This window comes from Aethalodelphis obliquidens, unplaced genomic scaffold (assembly GCF_003676395.1).
Source record: "Aethalodelphis obliquidens isolate GAN/ISIS:26980383/991018 unplaced genomic scaffold, ASM367639v1 scaffold7, whole genome shotgun sequence".
Lineage (NCBI taxonomy): Eukaryota > Metazoa > Chordata > Mammalia > Artiodactyla > Delphinidae > Aethalodelphis > Aethalodelphis obliquidens.
Genome location: NW_020837951.1, coordinates 12,728,732 through 12,742,772, shown reverse-complemented (window position 1 = coordinate 12,742,772; position 14,041 = coordinate 12,728,732). Strand labels below are relative to the sequence as shown.

The following is a 14,041-nucleotide window of genomic DNA, read 5'->3' as shown; positions in this document are numbered from 1 at the left end:
CCTCAGGTCACACACTGGTAAGTGGCAGGGCTGGGGTTTGAACCCTGGCCTCAGGCACCGCTGATTCTGCTGAGAGTCCCCTGGAGGGCTTGTTGGAATACAGACTGCGGCCTCACCCCCAGAGTTCCTAGTTCTGAAGGTCTGAGGTGCGGCCTGAAAACCTGCACTTCGAACACGTCCCCAGGTGGTAACGAGGCTGCTGGTCAGGACCCCACTTGGAGAACCCGTCCCAGCCCCGCCTCCTCCCACTGCTGAGTTCAGTCTGTTCTTTCTCCACTGCCAAAGACCATCTGCAAAAAGGGGCCTGCTTGCAAAAGGGCCTGCCCCCGAACTGCGAGAAGCTTGACTTTGGGATAAAAATGCCTTTTAAGACACTCTGATTGAAAGCAGACTCAATCAGTTATTTTTAAAAGACTAATGATGGAGCTGGAAAAGCATGAACTTGTTGCAACTTTGCATTACGTCCTCTCTTGGTTTCTGAGGAACCGCACATCCCTGGTTTCTTCCAGCGTCATCACTTAACCGCTAAGGGGGGCAGAGCTCCGTTGCCCTCTGCGAGGCCCTGCCCTTCTCTGTCTGTACTGATGGAGTCTAGACCTGAAAGGTTCTAGCGGGCCAGGCCACAAGGGCCCTGCAGACCAAGGTGGGACTTTGAATTTCCTGCTGAGAAAGACGGGTGGCCACTGGGAAGTTTCGAAGTGACACGGTCAAGGTGGCTGCCGCATTGACGGTGGCAGGGGCACATGAGAAAGAAAGCGGGGAGACCCATTAGGGGGCTAACTGTGCTGGTCCAGGCGAGAGCTGACAGTGGCTCAGATCAGACGGCAGTGGTGGAGGTGGTGAGGGATGATGAGGTTCTGAATAGAGTCTGGGGGTCATGCCTGTGGCTCTGTGGGCTGCCGATGGGGTGGATGTGGGTGTGAGGGTGAGTCAGGAGCCCTCATGAAAAAGGGACTCTAACAGCAGGCTGAGGGACTGGCCTTCCTCTCAAGGCCCGTGGTTTTCAAACATTTTATGCACAAAATTGCCTGGGGACCTTGCCAGAAATGCAGGTTCCTGTTCCCGTCCCCTGGGGATTGTCTGTTGGTGATGAGGCTCTAGCTACTGCACTTGTAACTGCAGCTCTGGGGATTCGACCCACGAGGGTGCTCAGGAAGCTTGGGAATGAACACTCCCTCTTAGCCACCTCTCGAAGGGCTCTTGAGGAGACAGTGCAGTAAAGAAGTTAAGAGCATGGCCTTTGAGAAACATAGCACTGGGCAATCAAGAACCTTTGCGGGGGTTTCCCTGGTGGCGCAGTGGTTGAGAGTCCGCCTGCCGATGCAGGGGACATGGGTTCATGCCCCAGTCCGGGAAGATCCTACATGCCGCGGAGCGGCTAGGCCCGTGAGCCGTGGCCGCTGAGCCTGCTCGTCCGGAGCCTGTGCTCCGCAACGGGAGAGGCCACAACAGTGAGAGGCCCGTGTACCGCAAAAAAAAAAGGACCTTTGGGGATGCACAGAACAAGCTTTCTCCTCTGCAATCCCACTGTCCACCTCTCTCCCCCATCTTCATCTGCTTGGGCTGCCAAGTACCATAACAAAACACCATAGCCAGGGTGGCTCAAACGACAGCTCTCACAGCTCTGGAGGCAGGAAGTCCAAGATCAGAGTGCCAGCGTGGTTCAGTTCTGGTGAGGGCTCTGTTCCTGGCTTGCAGACAGCTGCCTTCTTGCTGTGCCTTCATATGGCAGAGAGAGAGAGCCAGCTCTCTGGTGTTTCTTCTTATAAGGACACCAGTCCTATTGGATCAGGGCCCCACCCTTATGGCCTCATTTAACCTTAATTACTTCCTCAGAGGCCCCATCTCCAAATACAGTCAAACTGAGGGTTAGGGTTCCAACATATGAATTGGGATTTAGTCCACAGCACCCTGGTCCGTAGCTTGGTTCTGCTGCAGTGCACCCAGTACTTGGGATGCTCACCTGCCATTTACCAAGTCTCTGAGATGACTTGAGCTATTTAGGAAAGGTGTAAGAGACCCTATCCCTCTTCCCTGCTCCTCCACCAGCCCTACCAGAACACCCCTCACAGCTCTGATGCAGAGTTGGAAGCGTCTCTTTGGTAACATTGCTTCAGTGACCCATTACAGTAAAAGGGATGAAAGGAAACAGTAGCACTTCATATTCATTGAGCCCTCATTACGTGCAAGCCCTGGGCTAAGGGATGCCTTTGTTATTTAACTGAATGAATCTCTCAGAAATCTCAGGAACCAAGTGTTACCATCAATCCCGTTTCATATTCAAGAGACTTGTCAAAGTCATATAGCTGGTAAGGTGGCTGACCTAGGACCATCCATAACTTCTTTACTCTGCTGCTGCTTCAAGAGCCTTCAAAGAGATGGCCAAGTCAGGGTGTTACTTCCAGTCACTTAGAAGGAAGAAACGATGCTGCCTTGCAGTGAATGAGGGAGGCCCCCCTCCCATCTCTGCTGGATGTCAACAAGAAGGTGCAGTCCCCTCTGCCAGGCTCTGCAAACAGGCTTTCCCCACCTGCCCCCTGTGCCTGAAGATAAGCGGCTGAGTGTTTTTTGAAACTTCATTTGAGCTGATGGATCTCACTTGAGAAAGCAGCCTTCGAAACATTCCAGTGTAGCCATCCACGTGGCTCTCACGGAGGCTGCCACCTGCATATTGGGAATGCAGCCCCTGACAGGCCGTGGCCTCATTCTGTCAATCAGCCTGGTGAGGGTGGGCCCACGGGCTCCTGGCCACAAGCCCGCTCCCCTCCATGCCCGGGGAGGGGACCTTGCACGCAGGACTTAATGACAGTGCTGGTGGCTGCTCTCCGGTAATCCCACCATCTACTCTGGGGCTTATGGATGGAAACGAGAATAACACCTTCCGTGTGCAGAGCACTTGCCAATTTCCAAAGAATATCTGTTATCTCGTCTGGTTCTCGGAGTAACGTTCAGAAGAGGACGTTATTACAAGGATTCCCCACTTATAGTTGAGACCCAGAAAGGCGGAGTGGCCTGTCAAGGTCCCCTCCAAGTGGACGAGGCAGCATTTAAACCCTACCTGACTCTCAAACCCACAGTTCTCTTTCCGACACCGCGTTCTTTCTTAACATCTGACATTTATGTATTATTTTATAGTTTATAGAGCACGTTTGCACATATGATATAATTAAATCCAAATCATTGTCGACAGCCAGGGATATTACCCCAGACTGAATATGAGATTTCTTTTTTTTCCTCTCAAAAATACCTGTGCTTCCTTGCTAGTAATTCTATTTCAAAAATTGGTGTGCTGGGCTAGGACAGCTACTCGCCGATTCCTTCTCTTGGCCTAACCTTTAATCTCTTTCTCATTACTCAGCTGGAATAGATGTTTCTTTCTCATAGGGAAATTTTAAGCACTTAAGTATACAAGATTCCTGTCTGGAATCGTTGATAGGAAATCAAGTTGAGTGACCTTGACCCGAATTAGTTTAGTGGCTCCTATCTGTGAAGTGGAATGTTCCCCACAAGCGCTATGTGACGGCTGCACCAACTCTGAGGTGCTTAATCACAAGGATCTGTTTTCTCTCCGTTTTGGGGATGCCTTGCAGCCTGTTACTGATCTGCGGCTGCACGGTCCCCGAAAGCATTACCACGGTCCCTCCAGGCCTGGGGCTGGGGTCTCAAAGGGCTCCACTGCGGGAGATGAAACCTGGGCAGTTCCTGTGAGATAGCTTTTGGCTCCGTGGAGTAGTGACTGATGGGCTGGTCTCAGTTCCAGCTCTGCCGCGTACTAGCTGTCTAGTCTTTCGGGAGCCGTTTCGCCTCTGGAGGGCTTGGTTTATTCATCTGTAAAGAGTGGCTTTTACAAGGCACCACCCAGAAAAAGCCCAATACAGTGCTTAAAAAATACCAGTCATCTCCCCACTTTGATGTCTGCCCTCTCACTTCCCGCTGCCTGGAGTGCTATCATAACTCTGGTTTCATTTTCTTCTTTTATTGCAATAGCTGACAGCGTGTCTCCACACTAGGCTGTTGTGAGGCTGGGGAGTCTTCGCCCCCATCTCCAGCCATCACAGAGCAGGCTTTCAAAAAGCGTTTGTGGAAATCAATGAACCGATTGACTGGGATTACAGGGGGGAAAATCCTGCAAAGGGGGGTTAGAGGACCTGGATTCTCACGTGGTCTGTGCCCTCCGCACAGCGTGGCTTTGAGCCAGTCACTCCCCCTCTCCGGGCCTCACTTTCCCCTTCTGTAAAATGGGCAGAGGACTGGACCGTTTCTCAGGATTCCAGAAGCATTAGGAGGGATGGTGGCTTCTGAATGTTTTAAAAATGATACTAATTAGAATCACAAACTACATTTATTGAGGATGCTCTGCCCGCCAGGACTCACACTGCATTTTCCCCAAACGCGCAACCCAGAGAGGCTAATGTTCACACTGTGCAGACGAGAGAAGTGACTTGCCACTTGTCCAAGGTCACACTTCCCATGCCCAAGGTTGCACCGTTGGGAGTGGTGGTGCTGGGCCCCCCACTGCTGCTCGACACCACCTCTCCCCAAACCAGATGGAAACCTTTCAAGGCCCACCCTTTAAGGGACAGAAGGGATGGCCTTTCTCCTGCCGCTCCCCATGGCTGGGGAACAGAAGTTGCACATGCACAGTCATTGTGTCTAAACATTACAGCAACAAGTCACCATCACCTTTGTTCTTGGCTAGATGGAAAAATGACTAAGTGTCAGGAATGAACCATAAATAGGCCTTAGAGAAAAACCATTGCCCCCAGATGCCCGCGGCACCCAAATAACAAACATAACCAAAGATGAAAGCAGCTATTCCGTCGTTTCATTAATCACAGGTCATGCCACTGGCCGGTGCAGAGTGGCTGGTAGGTCCCGCTCCAGTCCCAGCCAGTGTCACCCCTGATTCCACCATGACAAGGATGCAAGCCCGAGTCACCGTCTGGGGAGACAGGCTACAGGGCTGGTGACCACTTCCTGCACCTCCTTGGTGCTATTCCAGACATTTCTTGTGGGATTAATGGCTCCAACGGACCTTCTGAGGTTCAACACTCAACCCTCAGCAAGTGGTCACAATCTCTCGCTTGGAAAGGACTTCAGAGGTCACACAATCCGGGCCCTTACAGGATCGTAACGCCACTCAGTAAGAAGAAGTAATAAGAGCGGTTGGCAAGCAGCACACACGTTGTACGTAGCAGGCACCGCAGTGAGCTCTCTCTAAGGCGCCTCTCACCTCATCCTCACCAGGTGCATTTCTGACCCCCATTTCACCCTTTGGTTTTTCACCTGTGTTTAGGGACGTAGCGAAGCTTTGCTTTTGTCTTGGGCTGTTTATTAGTTGGACACTACAGGCTTCTGGGGTGCAGGGAGGTAAAGACATTCACCCGGAGCCCCACAGACTGGAGGTGGCGGTGGGGATGCGAGCCCAGCTCTGTGAATCTGCCCTCCCGGCCCCAGGTTCACTCGGAGAGGCAGGGAAGGAGCCACAGGTCACAGGTCAGCAGAAACAGCATGGTTTCTGGCACTGTCTCTGGCTTCCGGTAGTTTCCCCATGAGGTGCTGCGCTGAGCGTGCCCGCCCTGACATTGCTGATGGCGGTCATCTAGCCCCTCACGTGGCCACTTCCAGTGACGGGGGTCTCATCACCTCCCCAGGAGGCCCATTCTCACTGCGTGCTCTCTGCCTCTGAGCTGAAATATGCAAAACTTCCCCACTGACCCCACTTTTCCAGAGAGCAAACCTAACTCTTCTTCCCCACGAGGGCCTTGCTCTGAGAGGATCTGCAAGGCGGCAACCAGAGCAATTCACTTCCACAGACTTTTGCTGACCACCCAGCAGGTGGATACAGAGTACAGAGTCCAGCAAGCCCTCATCCCTCATCTGATGGTAGGGAGGGAGGAGTGGGGAGGAGAGAGAGGGGGTGGAACCGCGAGGAGGTAGGGTTAGAAGGCAAAGGAAGAAGCAGATGATTGCCTGGGAGAGGCAGGACTGTGGCAGAGCCTAAGGGAAGAGCAGGAGGTGGGCTGGCATCAGTGTCCAGTGCCCCCAAGATCATCAGGGTCTCGCCTTCTCCTGAATCGCGCTCCCTGGCCAGCAAATGCACCCGGTCTTGCATTAAAAGGCTGCCTCGACATCGCGTACGTGAGTGACCTTTCTATCTCTGCTTCTTGCCAGCCAAACTTCCCAAAGGGATGGTGGCCCAGGCACTGTCTCCACGGCCTCGCCCCTGGCATCTCAGGGGGCTGTTCCCCTACCTCGCCACCAAGCTGCTCTCATCAAATGGCTGGCCGCCTCCCCTTCCCCTCTTCTTAGCTGGCTCTCTGCATTTGTCCACGTGGAAGCTCCCTCCTTGAATACTCTCTCCCCAGCTTTTCTCGGTCTCTCTAGGAACTCCCGGCTCAGGCTCGCCAGTCCTCTGCTGGCTCTGCTCTGCTCTCCTGGGTCTTGCAGTCCTCCAGGGCTCTCCACCTGGGCTCAGCTTCCCCCTCGCCTTGTCATTCACTCCCTAGGCTTTAAATATCCTCTGTGAATCAATGCCTTCGAATCGCTCTTTCCAGGCCCCAGTGCTTTTTTGCCACTGGGGTGTCTCATTAGCATCTCAAAGAGCCTGTTAGAAATGGATCTCCGGGTCTTCCTTTCCTGATCCTGCTTCCCTGATGTCCTAACCATTTAAATAAATGACGTCTCCACCCTCCTAGTTGCTCCTGCCAGAAGTCTGTGAGCCGCTGTTGAAACTCCTCTCCCACAGTCCCTGCCTCCCCACAACACCCCAAGACCTTTACACCCTGCACCCACCCCCACCATCCCCCCAACCCCCGAGCCTGCAAGGCCATAGCTCCCCTGGACCCCCATTCAGCCTCCCACTGGTCTCCCCACTTCCAACGCCGCATCCAGAATGACCTTTTAGAAACACGAGTCAAGCCGCGCACTCCCTGCTTTAAGCTCTTCAGAACAGATCTACATCCTTGACGTGCTGTAAGCACGCAGTAAGACCAGGTAAGATCCAGCCCCTGCCTGCCTCTGCGGCTGGGCTGCCCCTCGAGCCGGCGGAGCCCCCGCTCTGCTGCAACACCCTTTCCCTCAGCCCCTCCCTGGTTGCCACTTAGATCTCGGCTCCAGTGTTACTTTTCCTGACAGACCTCCCTGACCCACCTCCTAATATATATTAGGTCTTCTCTGCTAACCTTCTTAAAACTTAGTCATCTTGGGGCTTCCCTGGTGGCACAGTGATTGAGAATCTGCCTGCTAATGCAGGGGACACGGGTTCAAGCCCTGGTCTGGGAAGATCCCACATGACGCGGAGCAACTAGGCCCCTGAGCCACAACTACTGAGCCTGCGCGTCTGGAGCCTGTGCTCCGCAACAAGAGAGGCCGCGACAGTGAGAGGCCCGTGCACCACGATGAAGAGTGGCCCCCGCTCGCCGCAACTAGAGAAAGCCCTCGCACAGAAACGAAGACCCAACACAGCCAAAAAAAAAATTAATTAATTAATTAATTAAAAAAAAACAAAAAACTTAGTCATCTTATTTCCTAGAACTCATCACATTTAATTACGTGTTTATTTCTGTATTTCTGAGTTTAATGTCTGCCTGTCTGCTACCGTGCTGTCCGCGGCATGGGGCCTGGGGGGAGGTCTATCCTACTGGTCACTGCACCTGCTGTCACCACCCGGGCCTGGCAGGTGGCAGGTGCTCACAAGCCATTCAGTTGACTAACTGAATGAAATCTATAGGCATAAGGGTACGGAAGCCATGGATGAATGGATAAAGAAGAGGTGGTGTATATATTTACAATGGAATATTACTCAGCCATGAAAAAGTGAAATTTTGCCTTTTGCAGCAACATGGATGGACTTGGAGGGCATTATGCTAAGTGAAATAAGTCAGATCGAGAAAGACAAATACTGCATGATATCACTTATATGGGGAATCTAAAAAATACATCAAATGAGTGAATACAGTACAACAAAAAAGGAGCAGGCTCACAGATACAGAGAACAAACTAGTGGTCACCAGTGGGGGCGGGGCGGGGAGGCAATACAGGGATGGGGGAGTAGAGGTACAAACCATTGGGTGTAAGATAGGCTCGAGGGTGGATTGTACAACATGGGGAACATACCCAGTTTTGAAATAACTGTAAATGAAAAGTAATCTTTAAAATTGTAAAAATTGTTTAATTTAAAATTTTTAATTAAAAAAGGAAAAGAAAAGAAATCTATAGGCGTAGCGCATGACACACAGTAGGTGTTTGGTAAATGTCAGTCTTCTCCCTTCCCACTGCTTGGGTCATTGATGTTAAGAGCACGCTTTTAGCATCCACTTACGGCGGAAGGAACCCAGGCTTTACATCACACGTGTCTAAGGTCAGATCCGCGGGCTGCCTCTTACGTGGTGCTAGGTGACCTCGGCTCATTCACTTCACTTCCGGGAGCCTCACTTTCTACCTACCCTGTGTGGCTCTTAGATGGGTTCAGTGAGAGAATTTAGATGTAAGGGGCCCGGCCTGGCACATGGAAGAAACCCCATAAATCTGAATTTCTTTTTCTTTCCTTCTTCCTTCCTTCCTTTCTTTCTTTCTCTCTCCCTCCCTCCCTTCCTCCCTCCCTCCCTCCCTTCCTTCCTTTCTCTCTCTCTCTCTTTCTTTCCTTTTTTTGGCCGCACCTTGCACCTTGTGGGATCTTAGTTCCCCCACCGGGGATTGAACCCGGGCCACAGCAGTGAAAGTGCTGAGTCCTAACCACTGGACCACCAGGCAATTCCCAAGAGCTTCTTTCTTTATTATCTTTAGGTAATCAGAGAGGCCATCCCTGGCGGATAAACAGTCTGCTGCCCTGGAGGGCAGAGGCTCAGAATCTTCATCCCATTGTAGTTGTTCTTTGTTTCCAGAAAATAGGCAATTTGGGGGAAGTTAGGCTGCCCTAACTCCCCCACCAAATGCAGCCCTCTTCCCTGCTCCCCATCCTTGCCCTCCAGTTAACTGGCTGTACCTTCTAGAAGTCCAGAGTCAGGAGCCTTGGGGGTGGGGGTGGGGTGCCTGTCCTCAAGAGGAGGCCCCTCTGAGGAGCTCTGAGAAGCCGGCCTGTCACTTGGAGAGGTGATGGGAGGCAGATGAGTGTCAAAAAAAAGACAGAGAAGTGGGTTTCAACTTGACTTACATTAAGAATGTCACTTTAGAGCACAAATGAGAGAGAAGAGAAATGCTCTTTTATGTGGGAGTTTATTTTTGTCACTTTGTCAGAGAGAAATTGCAGCCCTGAGGGCACTGGAGCTGCACAGAATTACCCAAAACATTAACATGCAAATTGCCTTCTTTAGAGAAGGTAATTTTATTAGTGCACGAAAATATTTCTGTCACTGTACTCACGCTTGGGAACGGTGCCGTTTGGGGGCCAGTTGGGGCCACCGCAAATGGAGAATTAGGGAGAGTCCTGAACTTGGTTAGGATTCTATCACCTCCTCTTCTTGAGACCATGCCTAGGACACGCTGCAGTGTTGCAGCTGGTTACCCTGGGTGTACCTAGTGTAGATGGCAAGTGACTTGTTCAAGATCATACAGCATCCATGGCAGAAGAGGTAGGGCTGAGGTCGTGTGCCCTGTGTTTTAGGTAACCAGGTGGTCAACAGGGGATCATTAGGGGTCTTGGAAGTGGCCACTCTGAGAATAAGAAGCGGTGACGTTCCATCCAAGCCCTCATTCATTCATTCACTCACTCATTCGTTCACCAAGGTTTCACTGTGCTAGGCCCTGGGCCCCAGATATGAATCAGGCACGGGCATCAGCATCCCCAGGGGCAGGTGGGAAGGGGACACAGACAGACACAAACACTTATAATCCAGTAAGGTAAGACCTGCTGGGGGGTGTGCCTAGAACCAACAACACAGAAGAGAGTGTGACTGGCAGGGCGAGGGGCCTGGAAGCTTCATGAGGGAGGGTCTTGCATGTGGGCATTGCCCAGGCAGTCAGGGAAGGGGGTTACAGGCAGGGAGGTAAGCACGGAAGGAAGCACGTTGGTCTGGTCCATGCGGAGTAGCGTGTGTCGCTGCTGCACAGGGTGTGTGGGAGGAGAGCGGGTCTGGCATGGGGGGCCGGGGTTGCAGAGGATGGAGAGGAGGTTGGCCGGGTCCATCTCACAGGCTAAAGAGCTCAGATTTTATCCTGCAGGTGGCAAGCATCCCTGCCAGGCCTGTTCAGAACAGAACCACGTTCCCTTGAGACTTCAGGAGGGAGGGGGTTCCCCAGGCCCTGGAGTGCCAAAATGACAGAAGGTTGCGTGAGGCTGAGCTTATATAAGGCTTGCTCCTCCTCCAGACGTGATCAGCGGGGAAGTGTGGGCGGAGACAACCACCTGCTACCAAGAAGAAAGCACCTCAGTCATGTAAGGTCTCAGCGAACACTTCGGGAGCGCACCTTTCCCAAGAGGCTGCTATCCCTCACCCTGAGTTGATTGGCAGCTACATCATATGACCGTGGTGGGGCTCGGGTAAGTGCTTCCACCGCCCCAGGAGCTGTCTTTTAGGAAAGCTGCAGGGAAAATTGGCCATTTCAAGCACACAGAGAGCTATTGTGGAGATTCTGAGCCGGCACACTCCACCTCGGGGTTTCTCAACCTTGACGCTTTTCAGATTTGGGGCCAGAAAATTCTATGTTGGTGGAGCGGGGAGTGTCCTATGCATTACAGGATGTTTAAAGCATCCCTGACCTCTACCCACTAGATGCCAATAGCAACAACCCTCTTTCCTTCCCCAGTTGTGACAACAAAAAACGTCTCCAGGCATGCCCAAATGTCCCCAGGGGAAAGTGGGGCGGTGGGGGGGGATCACCTCCAGTTGAGAACCACTGGTCTATCCAGACCTCAGGGAAGACTGATGGCGGTCAAGGATGCCTGACCACTAGAAGTCTCCTAAGTCTGGCGGTGAGATGCAGAGCACCCCGAGGGCATGGCATCTGCCTTCTCCCCTCTCCCACGGGGCAAAGGATGGAGCAGAGTGCAGGTTTTATCATGTGACTGTGCACTGACTATTTCAAGAAGAAATGTGTCTAAATTACTCCTAGAAAGACCTAAGAAAGGGAGCAAAGTGAGGAGGTAGAAAGCCAATGGACAGCAGCAAGTTCAGGGTCTCAGTGTTCCTCATCTGTAAAGCAAGGGGGTTGAATAGATGATCTCTAAGCCCGCTCTAGTTTTAAAGGCTATGATTCCACACCAGTAAGATGAGCACACCTTAAAGGATGCTACCAGTGAATACTGAAGTTGGCCCCAAGCGAGAGATGATAGACTCTGGGCTGGATAAGGTTTCGTCTTGGGTTACTTTTCTTGCTTAGAGACAGAGAACTGATTAAGTGGCTCATGAGGTTGTCACTTCGCTCTCAGGTTAAATGATTAAGCCCAGATTTCCCCAGGAATTCCATGGAAAATCTCTGAAAGGGCCTGTATGGTAAATACTTCTGGAATGCTTGTCATTGGTACAGTTTCTCAAAGACCACTGGAGTCTGAAGACAGAATTTTGGCTCCACCACCCATCAGCTGGGTGACCCTGGGCACATTACTTAACTTCTCTGAGCTTCATCTCTCTTCTCTGTAACCAGGTGGGTGTGAAAAGTGCAAATGCGTAAAGAGGACTTACGGTTTCAGCTCTGACACATAAAGAGCTTGGAAGTCATCACTCCCGTCCTCACAATAAGAAAAAAAGATGAGCAAACTGGAAATCGATGTTTTTTCTGACATCCGTCAGAGAAATAAGGTCACAGGGCAAACTGTCACCCTAAAAACTGGACAGACAAGTGAATATGGAGAATCACAGCTGAGATCAGCTTACTGGGAGCAGAAGTTGCTAGAGCCAGTAACTGGTAGGAACACTTAATTGGCGATTCAAGAATTGCTGGAGGCTGACTATGGACTAGATTGAGAGTTAGAAATTCCTGGGGGCTCAGTTTTAGAGGGTCCCCCACACTTTACCTCCAGAACCCAACCAGGTTCTTAAGATGACTATAGGAGAAAAATCCCTCTTGCTTCAGGCAGGGATGAGGGGAAGGTAATCATTTTGAAATATGCCCAGAGTGTTCTCCATAACAAAGGCCTGCCCTCAAGGGGAACTGCTTTACCAGAGGCTTATCTGACCTGAGGGAAGGGCAATTAGACAACTCCAGCCTCTCTTTTCCTGGAAAGACAACTCCAGGCTCTCTCTTCCTTCTTTCTCACATAAGGAAAGAAAAAAGAAAGGCTAAGAAACACTTCTGAACATCACAGTCCAAGTACTCAAGCCCACTGAGAAACTGAAATTTAACCATAAGATTATCAAATGCTTTCTCTCCCCAGCAAATTACCACCACATCAACAGGGCTCCAATATTACAACAGTGGATACAACCGAGAGGTGCAAAACAATTTAAGAAGGATTGTTTAAGGAAACCCAAAGACAATTGGGGGTTGAAAATAAAACCAAGGAAACTGAAGCCTCTGGTACCTACAGCTGCAGCAAACATTAAATACAGCCCAGCTCCCAGCCAGGTTAACATAAAACCTCACGCTTAAAGCCTGATTGCCTCAGTTCTTAGTACCTGATACATCATGTCCAGCTTTCAACCCAAAATCACAACAGCTGCTAAAAGATGAGAAAAAACCATGGTCTGAAGAGACAAAGTAAGCATCAAAATCAGACTCAGATATGAAACAGATGTTGGAATTATCTGACAGAGAATTAAAAATAATGATGATTAATACATTAAGGGCTCTGATGGAAAAAGTAGGCAACATTCAAGAACAGATGGGCAACGTAAGGAGAGAGATGGATACTCTAAGAAAGAATCAAAAGGAAATGCTAGAAATTAAAAACACCAGCACCGAAATGAAGAAAGCTCTCAATGGGCTCAGAAATAGACTAGACATAGCTAAGGAAAGAATCAGTGAGCCTGAAGGTATGTCAACAGAAATGTCACAAACTTGAAACTGAGCAGGACCCTGTGGGGCCCCTGGGCATGGAAGCATTTCTGTCCCCTGTTTCTTGTTTGTAGGGAATAGACTCCATGACCTTCCCTGAGTCCCAAAGGGCAGATTCAAACAGTTGTTAATCAGGGAAGGGAGGGGATGCAGAGACAAGGGAGGAGCAGTGAGGAAACAATAGTGTAGCCTTGGGGCAGGGTCCTCATTCTGCCTCAAGGGATACACATAAAAATATATTTAAGCTCTTCTGCAGAACTAAAACCCCCACCAAATGGAAGATGCTAACTATTTGATGAAGTTTTCTTCAGAGAGGATCAGGAGACCACCTGAGGCCAGATTAAAGGAATACAGGCCCTGCACACACACAGATCCTTATCAGCAATGCTGCCCTTGAACTATTGCTATAAAACAACTCACCAAATTCCCCGGGGGTTGGGACACACAGTTTTTCAGGGCAAAAGCCCACTGTATCTCCCTTTGCCTGGCAAAACAATAAAGCTATTCTTTTCTACTTCATCCAAAACTCTGTCTCCAAGATTTGGTTCAGCACCAGTGCACAGAGGTCGAGCTTTCAGCACCAAACTGAAATGAGAAGAGAAAAACGAATGAAAAAAAACAAACAAACCTGAGGGACTTCTCTTGTGGCACAGTGGTTAAGAATCTGCCTGCCAATGCAGGGCACACGGGTTCAAGCCCTGGTCCAGGAAGATCCCACATGCCACGGAGCAACAAAGCCTGTGCTCCACAACTACTGAGCCTGTGCTCTAAAGCCCACGAGCCACAACTAGAGCCCGTGTGCCACAACTACTGAAGCCCGCATGCCTAGAGCCTGTGCTCTGCAGCAAGAGAAGCCACCACAATGAGAAGCCCACGCACTGCAATGAAGAGCAGCCCCCACCCACCACAACTAGAGAAAGCCCGCGCACAGCAACGAGGACCCCATACAGCCAAAAATAAATAAATAGATAAATAAACAAATAAATAAAATAAAATAAAAAAACGAAAAAAACCTGAATGTCCAGGAACAGTGTCTTTGGACAACCTAGAAGAAATGGATAAATTCATAGAAACAAACAACGTACCAAGACTTAGTCAAGATGAAATA

The 14,041-nt window shown here is 50.5% G+C and overlaps 1 protein-coding gene and 1 non-coding gene across 4 annotated transcripts in view; both read right to left on the bottom strand.

The window, feature by feature from the left end:
• The window catches only part of TTLL11 (tubulin tyrosine ligase like 11), a 264,638-nt gene that overhangs the window by 22,512 nt on the left and 228,085 nt on the right, over positions 1 to 14,041 (bottom strand). The window lies entirely within an intron of this gene.
• TRNAE-UUC (transfer RNA glutamic acid (anticodon UUC)) lies at positions 8,683 to 8,754 on the bottom strand. Its single transcript has one exon. It is a non-coding gene; the product is annotated as a tRNA-Glu (tRNA).